The sequence below is a fragment of the Tympanuchus pallidicinctus genome, unplaced genomic scaffold (assembly GCF_026119805.1).
Source record: "Tympanuchus pallidicinctus isolate F22 unplaced genomic scaffold, pur_lepc_1.0 scaffold10, whole genome shotgun sequence".
Lineage (NCBI taxonomy): Eukaryota > Metazoa > Chordata > Aves > Galliformes > Phasianidae > Tympanuchus > Tympanuchus pallidicinctus.
Genome location: NW_026294619.1, coordinates 19,774,843 through 19,792,490, shown reverse-complemented (window position 1 = coordinate 19,792,490; position 17,648 = coordinate 19,774,843). Strand labels below are relative to the sequence as shown.

Sequence of the window (17,648 nt, the reverse complement as noted above, 5' to 3'; positions counted from 1 at the left end):
CTGAAATAACTCTGCGGATTTCAGCTCAACCTGCCTTTGCTTATAATGCATGACATAGCCTGTGAGGGAGCCTGAGAACCGTCCCTCTTCAAAAGCAAGGTTCCCATGCTTGGCCTGTAACCATGGAAGCAGATGCCTTTTTTGCTTACCCCTGCTTACCTCTTTGCAGCCACGAGCTGCTCCCTATTGTTAAAAGGGGTACGCCTTGATTTTTCTTCGTCGTGACCGAACTTGCCTCTTCTTCAAAGGGCATGATGCTGCAGGTCATTGGTCTAGACTGTTTGCACGGTCCAGAGAACAGCCTTGATGTAACCCTTGCTCCGTCTGTGCCACACCACCAGCCGCGCGACTGCAGACTGTAGGGGGACATCGGAGATCTGTATTTGAAAAGAAGTCCGTCCGATTTTGCCATTGTGCCTTTTCAGTCATCGATCGAATGAATATCGAACCTTCTGTCGTTGCATGTGTGAAATAGATAGCTTAGCAAGCACTTTTGTGCCCAGACCTGTGCAGTGGGCCAAACTCTTCTCCCTTATTCACAATTTTTTTTTTTTTTGTATATAATAATTTCTTGGGTACTTTAAATACCAGCATCCTAACATTAGACCAGCCTCACAATAGTTTTATTTATTTATTTATTTATTTACTGTAATCTGCTTGACGGAGCCACTACTGATTTTTTTGTTCAAGTTCTTTCTCTTTTACCCATTCCCAGCTGAACATCAACCCTCCTAATACTGCAAAGGAGGTTGGTTTTGCCCCAGAATTGTGAGGGTTTTCAAAGCAAAATACTGATTGGAGGTTTGAGGCTTCAAAAATAACAGAGGGAGAGAAAAAATAAAAGGGGAACTTGGAAAGCTTCCAATGTATATCTACTAAATAAGAAATCCAAAAGTAAAATTTTAAAAAGATTACAAATAAAATAGATAGCTGTAAGAAAAGACAAGGCATTATTATGGATAAATGACCTGGAAGTTGTGGCTTAAAACCTAAAAGAATCACATCTTTCATCCATAGATATATACTGGATGTACTCCATATATTTCTATACTAAGACAAATAATTTGGAAAATTAAGATCTGATAGTATGAGAACTCTAAAATACTTCTCACTCTTCTGTACTATTGTGCAAATATTTTAAGTAGTCACATGCCAGCTTACTTCCTTTTTTTTATTTTTAAGGGCTTATTTAATTTTTAAAAATTGTATCAACAGACGTCCAAAACCCAACGAGAAATTCTGAAAATCTTGCTAAGTCAGTGAGAAAATGCAGCTAAAGTGTTCAGCCAAAGAGTTCAACAGGACTCCAGGAACTGCGGGGTGGGGGGAGATGCTCTAACACCTTAGAACAGAAGAGCCAGAAATGTACGGAAAACGATACATTCTTGAAATCAATCGGTAAGCAAGTTTTTCCTCTTCTTTTAATAGAATGGCAAACTCTCTGACCGCTGCCTGTCAAAAAACAATAACCCAGTGACAGCCATCAGCACCTACTCATTGTAAAATATGCCTGCCTCTACTCTGTTCTAATAAAATGCGGATTGCATCAAAAAGGGAATATTCTTCAGGGTGTTGCTTACCCAGTGTTGTCTGTATGTGACATCAGTATATATATTTTTGAGATACTACTATCTTGTACTTCAAGGCATACCTATTTTCTCTAATTGCCGGAGGCTAAGGGGAGGTGCACTAAAGAATAAAGAAGGTTATTGTGACAGATGAAACATAATTCACAATGAGTACTCTTTTCATCCAGCCTTAAGTAGCAGAGGATTACTCCGAGCTGAATGTTAGGGGAGTATGTATGATCTGATTTAATAATATGAGGACAGGTCACAAGCTGGAAGGCAATATAAACCAATTGTGCTTTTGCTGAATGTTTGGGGGGTTTTGTTGTTGTTTTTTTTTTTTCCCCTCCTCTTTTCTGGAAGGTGAAGAAATGTTAACGCGAAGAATGTCCGAAGAAACACAAGGAAAAGTAAGAAGTGCCGAGAAATAAAAGTTGGGATTTTCTGGAATGGATATTGATAAATGGTTATTCTATATTTCTGCGTCACGATACTTAAATGAAATAAGACCATGCAGTTTCTTCAGTAAACATGCGCTGTGAAAGTAGGTAAACTAATTTTGATACACTTACTGAACTTGTACTGCTTCTGAGAAATTCATACACGAGTCTTCTAAAAATGCTGTACAATATCAAGTTTAGATGTAGATAAGTGTGACAGTAAAATAACTTTCTGCTAAATGTGTACACTGCTTTTCTGATTCATTGTTTTAATATTTAAACAGTAAAGAGGTAAGCTTGCTTGTGTATTTTATATGTTTGCTTCCTTAAAGTGTGCTTTGGGAAAGATTTACTTAGCATAAATTACTGTGTTAGATTCGGAAAGGAATTTTCTTTCAATTGTTTCAGTTTTCATGCAATATTTTTTATTTCTTTTTTCTTTTTGTGTTTGTGATTTAAAATTGCATTCAGAATGTCTGGACATATGTAAGTAGATAAACTGCAGAAACTGTTCAGGCACTTGGCAAAAGGACTAAACTATATCTTGTTTTGTCTAAGGATATGTTAATTTAGGTAAATTATTAAGCAAAAACAACATTAAAAATCCATTTTAATAGAAGTGTTAATAAAGTCATGATCTCAAATAATGCTTCTACACATTCTGTACAATTTTGTATGCAAAATAAAATCATTTTTAGACAGATTCTACATGTTAGTTTCAAGTATTTCATTTTATCTGTTAAAAAAATCACAGAAAACAAAACAAAGCAAAAGCAATGTTTTCATATATTCTTACTTTTTAATTACACAAAATTTGTTTAGCAGTCAGAGTTAATAAAACTATGCTGTTAACTGAAAATAAATTATTGCTGGAGTTAGCTCATGCCTTTCTGATTCGGGGCTGAAATATAAATAAGGGTAAATTGGAACAGATTCCCTGTTACTCAGGCGCTGTTTTATATCAAGCCAGCTAAGTCAGTGCAAGATCTCAACATCATTCTCACATAAATAAGTAGCAAGAAATTTGCATTAAAACATACATGTAAAATAATTGTGTGTTTTCTAAATTGATGAAGAACAGAGAAAGAAAGCTTGTCTTTCAATAGCTGTGATATTGAACTATTTTCTCATATACTCTCTTTTATATATTTCCACACCACTCTTAAAAGTAAGCATAAAACTAATGTATTTCATAAAGCCTACAAGTAATTAGTTAGATTTTGGCAAATAAACAGCATGAAGTAAGTACATCTCTGTACTGAACTCCTAAAGAATGAAAACAGTCTGAAAAGTTATCAAAATACAATCAGGAAACTGCTAGATCGAAAGCATACATTTTAATATTTTAGTTCGCAAAGCGAGCAGCAGCCAAAAGACCATTCTAACAACTTGACAAATAGCAACAAACAACAGCGCTCGAGTCAAAATATTTATTAGGGTGTCATGTCGGTGTACAGCCTAGCATATGTGCTAAGGAGAAATTATTCTATCTTCAGCTGAATGAAACAGTAACAATGGACATAAAGATTTATAAATGTGTACAGAACTGAGAACGTTTCTTTCAAATCATACAACCATTTAATTTTCATTGATCATTTAAAAGTACATCAAAAAGATCAAAACACAAGTTATTTAAATTTCTATGACAGTTTTTATCCAAATGTTATCGTCGCCGTGTCACACTGGCACTTGCCATCCATCATAAAGTTTCCTTGTAAGAAATACATACTTAACCTTGTTTAAGAAGCCGAGTAGTATCTTTGCTATACTGATTGATGTTAATTTAAGCAACGTGCCTTCTTATAACAAACTTCAGAAGAATGTATGGTTATTGACAGTGGAAGACTGGTTTGAAATAGGAGTTATTATTGACATCATGGCACATAAAACTTTCAGCAAAATTGCAGGGGAAGGTTTTCTTGGCAAAACAAGGAAAAAAGAGTGTCTCTGAATAAGTCTGCTACAACAACAGCAACAACAAAAAGTCCATATCTGAAGACAAACACATCTAACAAACATTGTTTTAATGCTGAATCAAATTATGGGCATTTGTATCTTTCACAAATCTAATCATGTTAGTACATATTATTTTAATTCTTTTCTGTAAAACACTTTAGATCTGCTGATTTTAAATGTTTTCTATAAACCATAACTACGGCTGGCTGGATGTGTATCAAGTGCACTCCATCATTTTTAATTGCCAGTGTTAATGTCTTTTTAAAAAGAGCAGAAAGAAGAAAGACCTCTTCCCTTCCCCTGCAAACAGCTTTGATTTTAAGCAAATCTCAATGCGCAGGTGGAGTTGTCTCAGTCCATACCCTATCAAGCTTTAAAAACCTGTGAATGAAATTAAGATTTGTAATATTTAGGGAGCTACAAAGAATACAGCAGCTCAAGAGACAGCACTGGGAATGTAAGAAACCACAGACTTTGATTCTATATGACAGGCTGGATAGGAGTCAAAGCTGCCACATGGAGTGTGAAAAAATGCCACCCTGGTGTGAACAAAGGGTTTAAAATGCAGTCAAGAAGCGTGCAAGCTCAATGTCTAAGCTTTTCCTGTGAATTGTACTGCCGCAACCTGCAGGATACCAAGTGGGCTGGGAAGAATAGCATGCCTTTGGAAGCAACAATGGAGTAGCAGTGGATGTCAGTGCGTTCAGGTCTCTATTGTTTTGGTTGTCGTGTTTATGCATCCTCACAACGCGCTGCTTTACTCCAGTGAGAGAGTAAAGCACTAAGACCAAGGGTGTAAAATTCCCTTAGAAACTCGTGAGAGCAGCAACACTGATAATCCACGCTGGATCCTGAGCTAGATGTAAGAATTTACTCACTACATCATTCATTTCGCTAGGGCCTGAACCATAGCCTCACCCACAAAAAAAGGAGTCCAACAAAGGCTGTTCACAAACACCTCGATGGTCTTTTCTGAAATAACTGTTGGAATAATATAAACATTTGTTGGGACTTATTCTAAGAGAAACAACATTGTGACTTATTTCAACCTAGAGCTTCCCTCCTTCTACCACAACATAAATATATCGATCTGAATGTTCAGTTGAAAAATACAGTCTTTTAGAAATACACTATAAAAGTTTGCACTAGCAACACAAAAACATACGGGTCATATACTAGCACAGATGCTACACTAACAATATTTATCAGTGAAGATACTGAAAGTCATACATATTATTCTACATAGATAAGGAAGGAAGATGCTATGCATTTAAGGCACAAGCAAAGGAATAAAATGGAAGACAGCAAATCAATTTCACCAAAAGATGTAAATAGCAGAAGTACCAGTTTCTTTAAGAGAAAATGTAATATGGTTATTAGAAAAAAAAAAAAAAAAAAAAAGAGATTAAAATCAAAGGCCCACAAAACCTAATAAACAGTAAATTTTCTAAGAATTAAAGAAAACTGTTTTGCTAGATTACATTTACATTTTTTATTAAGGATTAGGTCAGAAGCCACTGATTTTTAGTTTATGAATGCAGGTCAAGACAAGAACATTTTTCTATTTACTCTGTGTAACTCTGTATAGAAATCAATCTGTTACTTTCATTACAACCACACAATCAATTCCATTTAAAGTACAATGCAACAGCCAAGTCCAAGGACAATATGGATTGCTGAAAATCCTTCATATCGGCTACAGAATTTATTCAGTTCAACTGAGACGCTTTTTCTTCTTATTAGTATGCAACAAGCTTTCACAAACAAACTTTTGTTTTTTGTTCAGAGCGCATAAAACAAAACAACAGAAAAGCATATACTAATCTACCACTACTAGCACTGATGTGTATGTATTGTTCTTCAGTAAATAATACAAATGCTCTGATAAAGAACAATCTTATGAACCAAAGTATCAAACTCACATAGTACCATGATAGTTTTTACAATTGTAATAAAATAGAACTACGCGCTAGATAAACTGTATGATGTACATATATGCAGACATACATGGATGAATGTAGATAATGTGTTTAAGCAGCCTTCTTTAAAAGGATATATTTGATTAACCCATGAATATCTGTAGATGCATCCATCTCATTTTTCTGTTCCCTATAACATTATTCCAAGAGTCGTAAGGGACACAAAACCAAAGCATTTAAAAACAGCCAAATATTACCAATTTGCCTCCCTGCACACTCGAGGCCTACAGTCTGATGACTCAGAGATGAAATTTGGCCACTTTTATAAACGTGTTGAATGTTCGTAACTACTGTTACATTCCTATTTCAACACATCAAAATCAAATCACAATATCAGATGTTAAAGTTATTCAATTCCAAACTATACTTTTACTTATGGAAAAATTATACAGGTTTCTTTTGGATGCTTTCTTTTGTTTTTAGTTCCAATTTATTTTTTTCATGCATCATGGTAAACGTAGCCTTATAATATTACTTTTTTCTTCTTTCTGCCTGAAGCATAGGTCTGCCAAGTGAATACTGTGGTAAATTAACTGAATAGACTAGAAAATATTCTGTTCAGAGGTTTCTGCAGAATAAAGCAGTTTTCAAGTAAAAAAACCTATCCTGAATATTCCCAGCATTTGTTCCGTATTTGTTCTTCTATTGATTACTTTGTTCAACTCCATATCCCCCCTCCCCAACAGCATAACACAGAAAGTGAAAAATGAATCCTGTAGTGCTGCTCCGGTGCAAGCAGCCAGATGCCTTCTAGCAGAACTGAGACTGCGCTCTGATGCCTCTGGTCTCCCCAGATTTGATCATCTGAGGTGGCACTGACACAAAATCTCTGTGTGTTTCTTAGGGTTCCATCTCCATTTTTATCCAGTGTCAATTTTTAAGTCAACCTTAAACTGTAGTGTCTACCGACTGGTAAAGCAATTAGCAGCATCCTCTCTTGGGTAACAAGATGGTATGCACACATGCACATACATATGTGTACAGGTCCGTGTGTGTTCTCCTTGTTAGTGCAGCTGAGTCTCAAACTGGGAATCTCATGCACCAGTTAAATTGCCAGACTTCACTGTATGCATTCCAGTCAAGAGAAAATTGCACAGTGCCAGATTTCTTACTCACACATAAATAGACAAAGGGGTTCCACAGCACTGACAGCAGAAAAACTGTTCTGACAGACTCGCATTTATCTCCACTGCAAACCTTAAATAAGCATACATAAACATCTTTTTCCTCTTGTTCAGCTGTGTTTACTTGCCACTGCTTCCCTCCCCTGGCTTCCACAAGCTCATTTTTCCCTACCTCCTGAACCTGTTTATTTTCTCTCCTGCCTGTCTGCTAGCAGCAGTATGGAAGGATCCTCCAAAAGCTGCAGCCCAGCCCCAGGGCACCCTGAATGTGTGAGCGGGGCATGTGAGCAATCTGGTTAAGACCATGCTGGCAGGTGGGGTGACTCGGCCTTTGGGGACATGAAGCTGGGCTGTCTGCAAGGACTACCTTAAGCACCAGGCATAATATCTGCAAGGGAGATAGCAGGGCTGCTGTTGAGAGAAGAATATCCTTCACACAGAAAGGTGTGCTCTGCAGGGGTCACCTGCTTACGTGGAGCTGAGCTCCAAGTTGTCAGCAGCTCTGACCTGGGGAGACACAGCACCAATTTCACCAGCAGCCCAATCCATGGGCTGTTTTGGGACTGATCTGTGAAGTGGGCCCCAGAGAGATGGTTCAAGACTATTTGAAATGCTGGAGAGCAGCTTTGTAATCAGTCTCAGCGCCCACAGACGAATGGTGCAAGGGAGCCACACTCACCCTTTCATGAATTTTGGTTGAAGCAAGGAAGCCAAAATATGATATTCCAATACAGTTAAACCATACCTTTTAGAGGAAAAAGGGTACCTTTTCTCAAAGGAGGAAAACGTAATGCTTCTCTATATATTTAGCAGTAAACAACTCCATATTTTCCTGGCTTTATTGTGTAAGTTAAGAAGCCTGGATTTCCCTGGCACACCAGATCAGTCCTTTGGAACCAGTTCCTCCCTCAGCACCCAGGAGGACAAGGAGACATTTCCTATGTCAGCGCCTCCTGCTATCTCCCAAAGCCAGCTAATCTGTACCAGCCTCACAGGCCAGTCAAGGTGACAGAGAGCAAGCAGAGAAAAAGCAGAGAAACATGGACAGAGAACAAAGACAGACAGGCCCCATGGCAGGAGGATCCCATCCAGCAGCTGCTGCACAGCATTTGCCTGTGGAAGAGCTGGCAGTGTGATACCAGCCAACACCACAGCCTCTGTAGTCTTGGATTGCCTGAAGCCTCCAGGAGCTTGGGTGCTGCTTCCTTGTCCCTTGCCTGGCTCCTGGAAAAGACACTTGGAACAATTGATTGGGAAAAGTACCAGGACAGGAATACAGCACAAGCCTGCTTCCTGCTAGAGTCCTTGCTGAGTCTTTATATAGGGTAGTAAAGACAATTCCACTTCCATCACGTGGAAGTGCTGGAGGTCATCACTGATACAAGGGGCAAAACTCTGATTTCTCATCACAAAATGTTCAACTCACATTGCTTCAGAAAAGCAGCACTGGTGCAAGAGCACACCACAACCTTTAACCATTCTGTGACTTGGAGACCATGTGTAACATGAGAGCAGTCTCTGCTTAGACCGAACTTTTCACTGCCTTCCTTAATTTGTAAATCGCCTTCTGTGGGTTTATTTTAGTACCTTGATTCTATTTGAACATAGCTTATTATGATTTAATTTCCTCCCTTCTTTTTTTTTTTAAACAGAGGATGGAAAAGAAAAATAAATCTCACATGCACTCAGCATATAACAGTTGATATAATAGACTGAAATGGCTCCCTCTAATCACTTGGGGATTTTTAAGTGCATTTTATTGACATGATAAGCCATTATGAGTCCTTCAGACTTGTTATGGTTTATCATATCAAGGCTTATGGTTTTAAGTAATATTCCTAATAAGCATTCACAGCATCCACTCCAATAGCTTCTTTAATCTCAATTAAATACCATTAAAGATATATATGGTACCTATGTATAAGTGGCACTAAAGCAGTATTTATATGCACTAGTAACAAAATAATGTCAGATTGACTCAATTGGCTTCCATCTCATCCCATACCCAGGAGTCATATTACAAAACACAAATTCATATGCAGATGTAACATAATTCAGTGGCATTATGGAGAGAAAAAGCTTCCAGTTGTGGTATTTTTTTTTTTGCTAGGGCTTCTTTCTCTCGTGTTTTTTTTTTTTTTTTTTAAAGTTAATCACTAAAATGAGATCCTTTCTGTCAACCACCAGAAGCTGTCTGAGCAGAACATAAAACCTTTTGATATACCCCAGCAAAACAGAGGTTGTCCCTGGTGTCTAGGACAATGTTTTTTTCTCAAAAAAGAAATAAAACAGACTGACAAAGGTCACCAGGGATGGCAGAACTTGAATGCATAGCACACAACTGTACTATCATCCCAAATAGCCACGCAATGCACCTATGTCTTCCCCAATCTGGACCACAGATTTATAGTCTGCCCCTTTGTACTTCATACTACTCTGTGTTCCCATCTCATCCTTCTTTCATCTTCACATTCTGACCTCTCCACAGACATGACTCTCCTGCCCTTGGAAGAAGAAAGTGGGAAGCAGCAAAAAGAGACTGTGTCTAGGCAGAAGAGAAGCAGACAAAATGAGTCAGGCTGCCAGACCACTGAGACCTTCTTAAAACAAATGACGGGAAGACTTGCACCAAGAGTAGCATAAGAGAGCTATTAGAAGGTTAAAACACACCCAGAACCTAAGTATTATGAATTTATGGCAATTGGTGCAACTCTGAAGTGAGAAAGGTGCTGCTGACAGGCTATTATAGAGGCCAAACTGGGGCAGAGGACAAAGAAAGGTCTCTCAAAACTTGGTATGAAAAAGGAGCAGGCACTGAAGCTGGTATAGGTGCAGATTTTAAAACATCCAAATTCACAGTGGGTTGCCAGTGGCCCATGTTACTATCTGATGGTCTCCAACAAAGACCAAGAACAAAAACAAGAGGGTACAAAAATGCCCAGTGCAAGCCAATCCCAGAAGAAACTGGGGAGCAGCCACCTCTCACTGTGGTGGATCAGCATCCTCCCTCTTCAAGTAGAAGCACTTGGCCCACTTGCCTTTAAGGAATAAAAATATATAGATACATAAAAGATTAAGGGTATGTTTGTCATTTAACTAGTTGTACCACCAACCGAAACAAAGACGTTCAAGTTGCAAAACTCAAGGATGTAAATCGAAATTGTGGTTATGGTCAGAAAGCAACCCAGTTCGCAAATTACTTCATGAAAAAGAGCTGCTAAAACTGAACTAAGTTTTTTGCTGTTGTCAGAGGTTACCCACTGCTGAGACAGCCTTCAGAGCACTGCTGCACTTCTGCTATAATGGATTTTAAGTTTATGATGCACTCTCAAAATCATTTCAGTAAAACCGAAGACTATCAAATGATTTCATAATCAATTAACACTACAGCTTAATTCCCAGTCTGCTACATCCTTCAGTGCTGCTTTGCCACATAATTGATGTCTAATTTGCAATACCATACAAACGGGCCTTGTTATTCTCATTCCATTATCAGTAACTAACTCATTACTCTAATGCACTCTGAGGTATTTTAAAAATAAATGTGAAAGCAAGTTCCATTCTATTCTACATCCATTAGTTATCCTTCCAGGTTAGAAGCCATTTTCAAATCATCATAGTATTTTTTCTTTAGTAACTACTTTGTAGTATAATATAGTCCTTGTTTTAGGAAAGCTTGGTGAGAACACAACAAAGAACACCTCTTCAGGCTGCAAGACTGATAAATACTAGTCCTCAAAAAAGAAAGTGAATGATAATCATTTTATAACATTCTACTTTATTTTGATGGCTGGAGTCATCACAAAGAATCACAGAGTCAGAGAATGACCAGGGTTGGAAGGGACCTCAAGGATCATTGAATCTCCAACCCCTCCAACTGCCACAGGCAGGTCTACCAACCTCCACATTTAATACTAGACCAAGCTGCCCAGGGCCCTATCCAATCTGGCCTTGAACACCTCTAGGGATGAGGCATCCACAACCTCTCTGGGCATCCTGTTCCAGCACCTCACCACACTCTCTGCAAAGAACTTCCGCCTGACATCCAACCTCAATCTGCCCTCCCTCAACTTAAAACCATTTCCCCTTGTCCTGCTGCTGTCTACCCTTTCAAAGAGTTGATTCCCCTTCTGTTTGTAGGATCCCTTTAGGTACTGAAAGGCTGCAATGAGGTCAGCCTGCAGCCTTCTTTTCTCCAGGCTGAACAAGCCCAGCTCCCTCAGCCTGTCTTCCTAGGGGAGGTGCTCCACTCCCCTGATCATCTTTGTGGCTCTCCTCTGGACCCTCTCCAACAGCTCCCTGTCTTTCTTGTACTGGGAGCTCCAAACCTGGACACAATACTCCAAATGGGGCCTCAGAAAAGCAGAGTAGAGGGGGACAATCACCTCCACTCATTACCGGCCTCCATCTGGACATAGAACCATTGTTGACCACCCTCCATCTGCAGCCTTTCAACCAGTTTCTTATCCACCGGGTCGTCCATCCATCAAACCCACTTCCCTCCAATTTGGAGATGAGGATGTGGTGGGGGACCATGTCAAAGGCCTTGCTCAAGTCCAGGTAAATAACATCGGTTGCCTTTCCCTTATCCACTGATGCTGTCACTCCATCATAGAAGGCCACCAGATTGGTCAAGCATGACCTTCCCCTAGTGAAGCCGTGCTGGTTGTCTCAGATCACACGCTCATTCCTCATGTGATCAAGCATGTCATCCAGGAGGATCTGTTCCATGATCTTCCCAGGTACAGAGGTGTAGTTCCCCGGGTCCTACTTGCTCCCTTTCTTGTAAATGGGAGTGACGTGACTCTTCCTCAAGTCATCTGGGACCTTACCTGAAAGCCACAATTTTTCAAATATGATGGAGAGCGGCTCAGCAACCACCTCAGCCAGCTCTTTCAGAACCCTGGGATGCACGCCATCTGGCCCCATAGACTTGTACGCATTCAGTCTCATGAGGCTGTCTCAGACTTGCTCTGCCCTTACACTGGGGGGGGATTTACCATCACGGTCCCCACCTAGATGTTTAGGGATGCAGGGCTCACGGGTGAAGAAGAACTTGAAGAAGCCACAAATGTCTTCAGTAGGAGGAATTACCTGCTCTGCTCTCTACCCCATCCAAACAATGAAAAGTGTGCCTCCTTGGTAAAGAGCCATTCCTGCTTAGCTGCGAAGTCATGGACACCCGAGTACCACCACTGCCAAGATGTTAAAGCCCATTTTACTTCTGCATTTGATGAAAAGTCAGGTAATACATGTCAGTAGTTAATGGCTTAGATAAAGCAGGTAACAACTGATCAAAGAACTACAAATTCCTCCACTGCTACCTACAGAAACAACTGGAGCCAGAATTATTGAAAAAAATGTACTGCCCACAGTCAGAAAAGATATGCTTTTGAGTCTCCTTTCAGAAGCAGCTATTAATTTTATCCCATCATTATATACAACTCCAAACTCCACTCTTCCCAAGGACTAGAATAAACATCTTTTAAGTCTCATTGTTACAGGTTGATCATTCTGTAAGAGATTTTTCATTCCACCATTTTACATGGTTGAATATTTTACACAATTCACATTTTACACAATTTCACATTTCAGAGTGGTGAGGTGCTGGAACAGGCTGCCCAGAGAGCAGCCTGGAGCACCTCCCCTACGAAGACAGGCTGAGGGAACTGGGCTTGTTCAGTTTGGAGAAAGGAAGACTGTGGCGTGGCCTAATTACAGCCTTTCAGTACCTAAAGGGATCCTACAAACAGAAGGGGAATCAACTCTTTGAAAGGGTAGACAGCAGCAGGACAAGGGGAAATGGTTTTAAGTTGAGGGAGGGAAGCTTTAAGTTAGATATCAGGGGAAGTTCTTTACAGAGAGAGTGGTGAGGGGCTGGAACAGGCTGCCCAGAGAGGTTGTGGATGCCCCGTTCCTAGAGGTGTTCAAGGCCAGACTGGATGGGGCCCTGGGCAGCCTGGTCTAGTATTAAATGTGGAGGTTGGTGGCCCTGCCTGTGGCAGGGGGGTTGGAGATTCATGATCCTTGAGGTCCCTTCTAACCCTGACCATTCTGTGATTCTGTGATACATCTGAATATATAACTTGTTCAGGGTTTTCCAGCTTGACAATACATTAGGTTGCTTGCTGTATATTGCTTAATATTTTTAGCACAACCAAGCAGAAAAGTAGGAAAAGTTAAATATTGAGTTATTATTTTTTTTTTTTTCCCCTATAAAACTACCAAGAATAACATTTCACTGTGGGATGATGATACCACTCATAGAGACAACATTTTCAAAATATAGATTGAATTTGAATCAGACAAGCAGATTAGGAAATGTATATCAAAGCACACTGCAAAGGTGCTAATTTACATATAAGCCACCTAGGAGGCAGTGACAGAAACCAGGCCAGGGTGGCATAACATAGCATTAAAAATAAAAATAAAAAATCTCTCCTTAACCTCCTCCACAGAGAAGCCCACAGCTACTGACTAAACATCTCTTTCCTGACAGCAGCCAGGAAACAGCTGTGGTTTACATCCAGCACTTATCCACAGCTCCTACTCACAGACAATAAATACTCTTTAATTTCAACAGGACTTGGTGAGGCTGAAGCTGACCTTTGACTGGCAGTATATTCTCTGTCCTCCAAAATGGCAAATATACAGCAACATGCAATCTGGCTGAGCCATCCCTGCTCCCGTTCGTCTTATAACGGGCAAGTTATACTGTTGGAAAAATGAAATGTAGTCCCATTAAGCAACACCCATTAAGGTGTTTGTGTCATAAAAGAAACAAAACCTCATGACTATTTTGGGCACTTCTCCATAATTATGTAATGTTATTCTTCTACCCAGAGTTAACTTGTGTCCCTATGGGTTTGATGTTACACAATTTAAGAGAAGACAGCATGGCAAGGGAGATGATGTACACCACTCAAGAACATCATGCAACACTCTGTTGAAAACACTTATGACTGGAAAAAGACAATTAAAAGTTCTCTCGTCTGGAAGAAAATTAAAGGAATATTTGGTCTTTTTCCAAAAGGGAAGGGATGCCTTCATCTCTTTGTCTCATCAAAGAACAAACAAGATGTTCTCTGGTCAGGGAAAGACAGAGCGGTTTTAATTTTTACTGCGCTTTTGTTTTTGTTAGTATTTGGGATACCTCTACAAGTGATTTCAAAATATACAGGAATGACTTTTTAAAACTGAACAAACAGAATCATACGAAAAGTTCTGTTCAACTATTCTGCAATGCAGAAATACACTATACAGGGGAGAAGAGGTCTTTATTTGCGTTACTGTAAGTTATCACGAAGTAATCTTGACTTTACTTCAGAAGACTTAGTAATCATCACTACCACATGTAATCATTATTGTGACTAAAATCATAATGAGTTCTGCTCTTTTTTATTGACGCTGTCATAGATGAAACTCAGTTGACTCTTCCCTGGCATATGCTTCTTTTTATATCAACCACATGACATTTGCTGACAACCAGAATTAGTAAATGAGTTAAATACCGAGCTTCAGTTGGAAGAAAAATAAAAGCATTGATGATTCCTCTTCAGTTGGAAAATATGTCTATGAAAGATTGCCTATTTTCTCATTAAAGGAGAAGAACTTATAATACACTGATCAAGGTTATGCTACTAGTTTTAGTTTATTTAATAAAATTTAGTGAAGAAAAATAATGTTCCTCTTTTCAAAGCAGAGACTGAATGAATGATCACCATATTCTGGAACCGAACATCTCCAAAATTCAAGCAGACCACTTGTCTATCTTTCACACTAAACGATCCCTTAATGACCAAACAGTGGGAAAATACTTTACACACTGATGTCATAGATAATAATTTCACATGGGAAAAATGTGATTGTTTACTAATCCACCTACAGTTAAATGTCAAGAAGTAGTAAAAGATAGGAATTCGAGAAGCAAAAAAATAACGTCAAAAGAAAAAGTCATTATTTTTAATCAATACCTTTTTATACTCAAAAATCATTATTTTCAACCCTAATTTTGCCCAACAGTTCCTAGATTACTGGCAACTTCTTGCTGTAGTTGTTATCATCAATGTAACTAGTTCCGTTATTGAATGACATTTTCTTATTACTTTTTCTTTTTTTCCTGTTAAAAGCTCGAAGTCATTGTTTGTCTTATATATTTAAAACTGTTTCTCCATAAGCACTTGAAAGGAGAAAAAATCCCTGCTCATAAATTAAACACTGAACCCGAAGTCTTCAGACCAGACCAGAATATGACAAGATTTAATATACTTTAGGGTTCTTTCCTCCTAAATTTGTATACATAATGTTGGTTATAATTTTGCAGATCCCTTTTAACTCTGTGGTGCTGTTAACAGAACTGCAGCTGCTCTTTATTTATTTTTATCTTTCTTTCCCCCTCCCCTCAGTCCTCCCCCCCACACACATACACAGGCTGTCTGGCTCATTTTCAAGCTATTGAAATATTTCAATTCTAAAAACAGTACAATAGGCTATAACTGCTTATGTGCGCACCCTTTCGCCCTCCCTTCTCTACCTTCTGTGAATTACTAAAATGTGGAAACAAAACCCAAAATTCAAGTGGATATCTTAAACCAGCAAATTTGTAGCATGCTGTTACAGACATTCTCTTCTAAGATTAAAATACTTCCCAAACAACCTTTGGGTTACTTCTCCTGGCACTATAAAATGTAGACATCTTAAAAGGGTGAATTCAAAGCTGTTTAACTAAATTTTTACAAACTTAAGGCCTGTTCAGCAAAAGAATTAGCCGCAGGGGAGTTTTTTGAATCCTAAAAATGTGTAGTTAAACGGACAAGAAAGAAAGTTCAGGAGGATTGCACAGAAACAAAATAAAAAACAAACACCTATGATGGAGAAGTCTTTTGATTTGTCACTGCTGGTCCTGTTGTCAGCAGGACATGGTATAGTGTACCACAATTTTTTTTTTTTTTTTTTTTTTTTTTGTCACTTACAAAAGAACATACATAAGAAGATATGTAGTTTTCTCCTACAGATTTCCACCGTTATGAGTTAAACAAGGGAATGTATAGAGCTTACTGTGGAAAGCAGAATTTTGAGACTGGTTGGTTTTCTTTATCCCAACATCTTATTACTGTCTACTGAGATCTCCAGATATATTTAAATGTACCATCAAATAAATAAATAAATAAATAAATAAATAAAAATAAAAAAATCCAGAACAATTAATGGTCAACTTTTACATCAGTTGTAAACTTCTCACATGACCACAGAAAGGCCCCTCAATCTCCTCCTTCAGAGGCACATTATTTTAAAAAATTTTCTGCCACAAATCTTCTCCACTTGAGTGGCAAATGCAGAATGATTAAGTTTGGAAAAGACCAGTAAGATCATCTAGTCTTTAGCCTCTTCTCCCAGGTAAGAAACAGGATTAGAGGAAGTGGACGCAAGTTGTACCATAGGAGGTTTAGGTTAGAAAAACTAAGGAAAAACTTTTTCTCTCAGAGAGTCGTCAGGCACTGGAATGGCTGCCCAGGGAGGCAGTGGAGTCGCCGTCCCTGGCAGTGTTCAAGAGGCATCTGGATGAGATATGGTTTAGAGGCTTGTGATAGTAATGGTGATGGGAGGACAGTTGGACTAGATGATCTTGTAGGTCTCTTCCAACCTTGTGATTCTATGATTTTATTATTCTATAAAATGGAGCAGCATGGAAAACTTTCTCATTAGAGAATGTTGCACAAGCCATAGTGTCTTTGCAACAACAAATCATGATGCAACAAACAATCATTAAACAAAAACAACGCAACTTTTGGGGGGATAGGATTGTAAGAAAAGCTCACCTCTCTGTCTTTTATTAAAAGCTATTCCCAAAGGTACTGGAAATAGAGCAAGTATTCAAGCTGCATATACTCTGAATATCTAAAAACCACACATAAGGGAGTGAGGACTTAAATAGCTGTGATGCACCTGAACAGCCTTCCAGCACTAGACCAGCCCACACATCAGAGCAGCTCAAGCAATAACTCCAGCAATCTTCAGTGTGCCTAAGTGAGAAAGCAGAGATGCTTGGAGCTGCTCAAAGCCCTCCTTCCTGGCTCAAGCCTTTTTCATATGATTACTTGTCTGGAGTCATCAGAAGATAACATTTGGATGCTGCTGAGAACTTCTGCCCAAAGGAAAGCTATTTCATTGCATTAAATAGCACTCTAAGAAAAGTGTTGTCTCCTATAAAAAACGGAATTCATGCAGACCCTCTTTATGGTACTATAAGTGTTGCTGATTGTTTTTGCAACATTTTATAAATCTCTTTAATAGCATAAGGGAGATCAAAGGGCTCTGAGAAAACTTGGTTCATCTCACATCTGAAATTCAGTAACTGAAAACTCAAATCCCAACTGAAATTTGCTTTTCAGGTACCCACTCTGACACTGAAGCCCACAGCTCTTATGGGCTCTATAGAGCACACAGCAACCCACGTCCAACCTAAAATATGCAAAGATCATGGGCATTCAGAATACTTCTCTGAACATGGATGAATAACAGAGTTAGAAATGTGCTCTTTGGCTTATAAAAACAGAGGTAGGCAGTGCCTCATCCCCTTTA

General features: G+C 38.9%; 1 long non-coding RNA gene across 1 annotated transcript in view; it reads right to left on the bottom strand.

The window, feature by feature from the left end:
• Positions 1 to 17,648, bottom strand: part of LOC128072929 (uncharacterized) — a 261,184-nt gene that overhangs the window by 177,213 nt on the left and 66,323 nt on the right. The window lies entirely within an intron of this gene.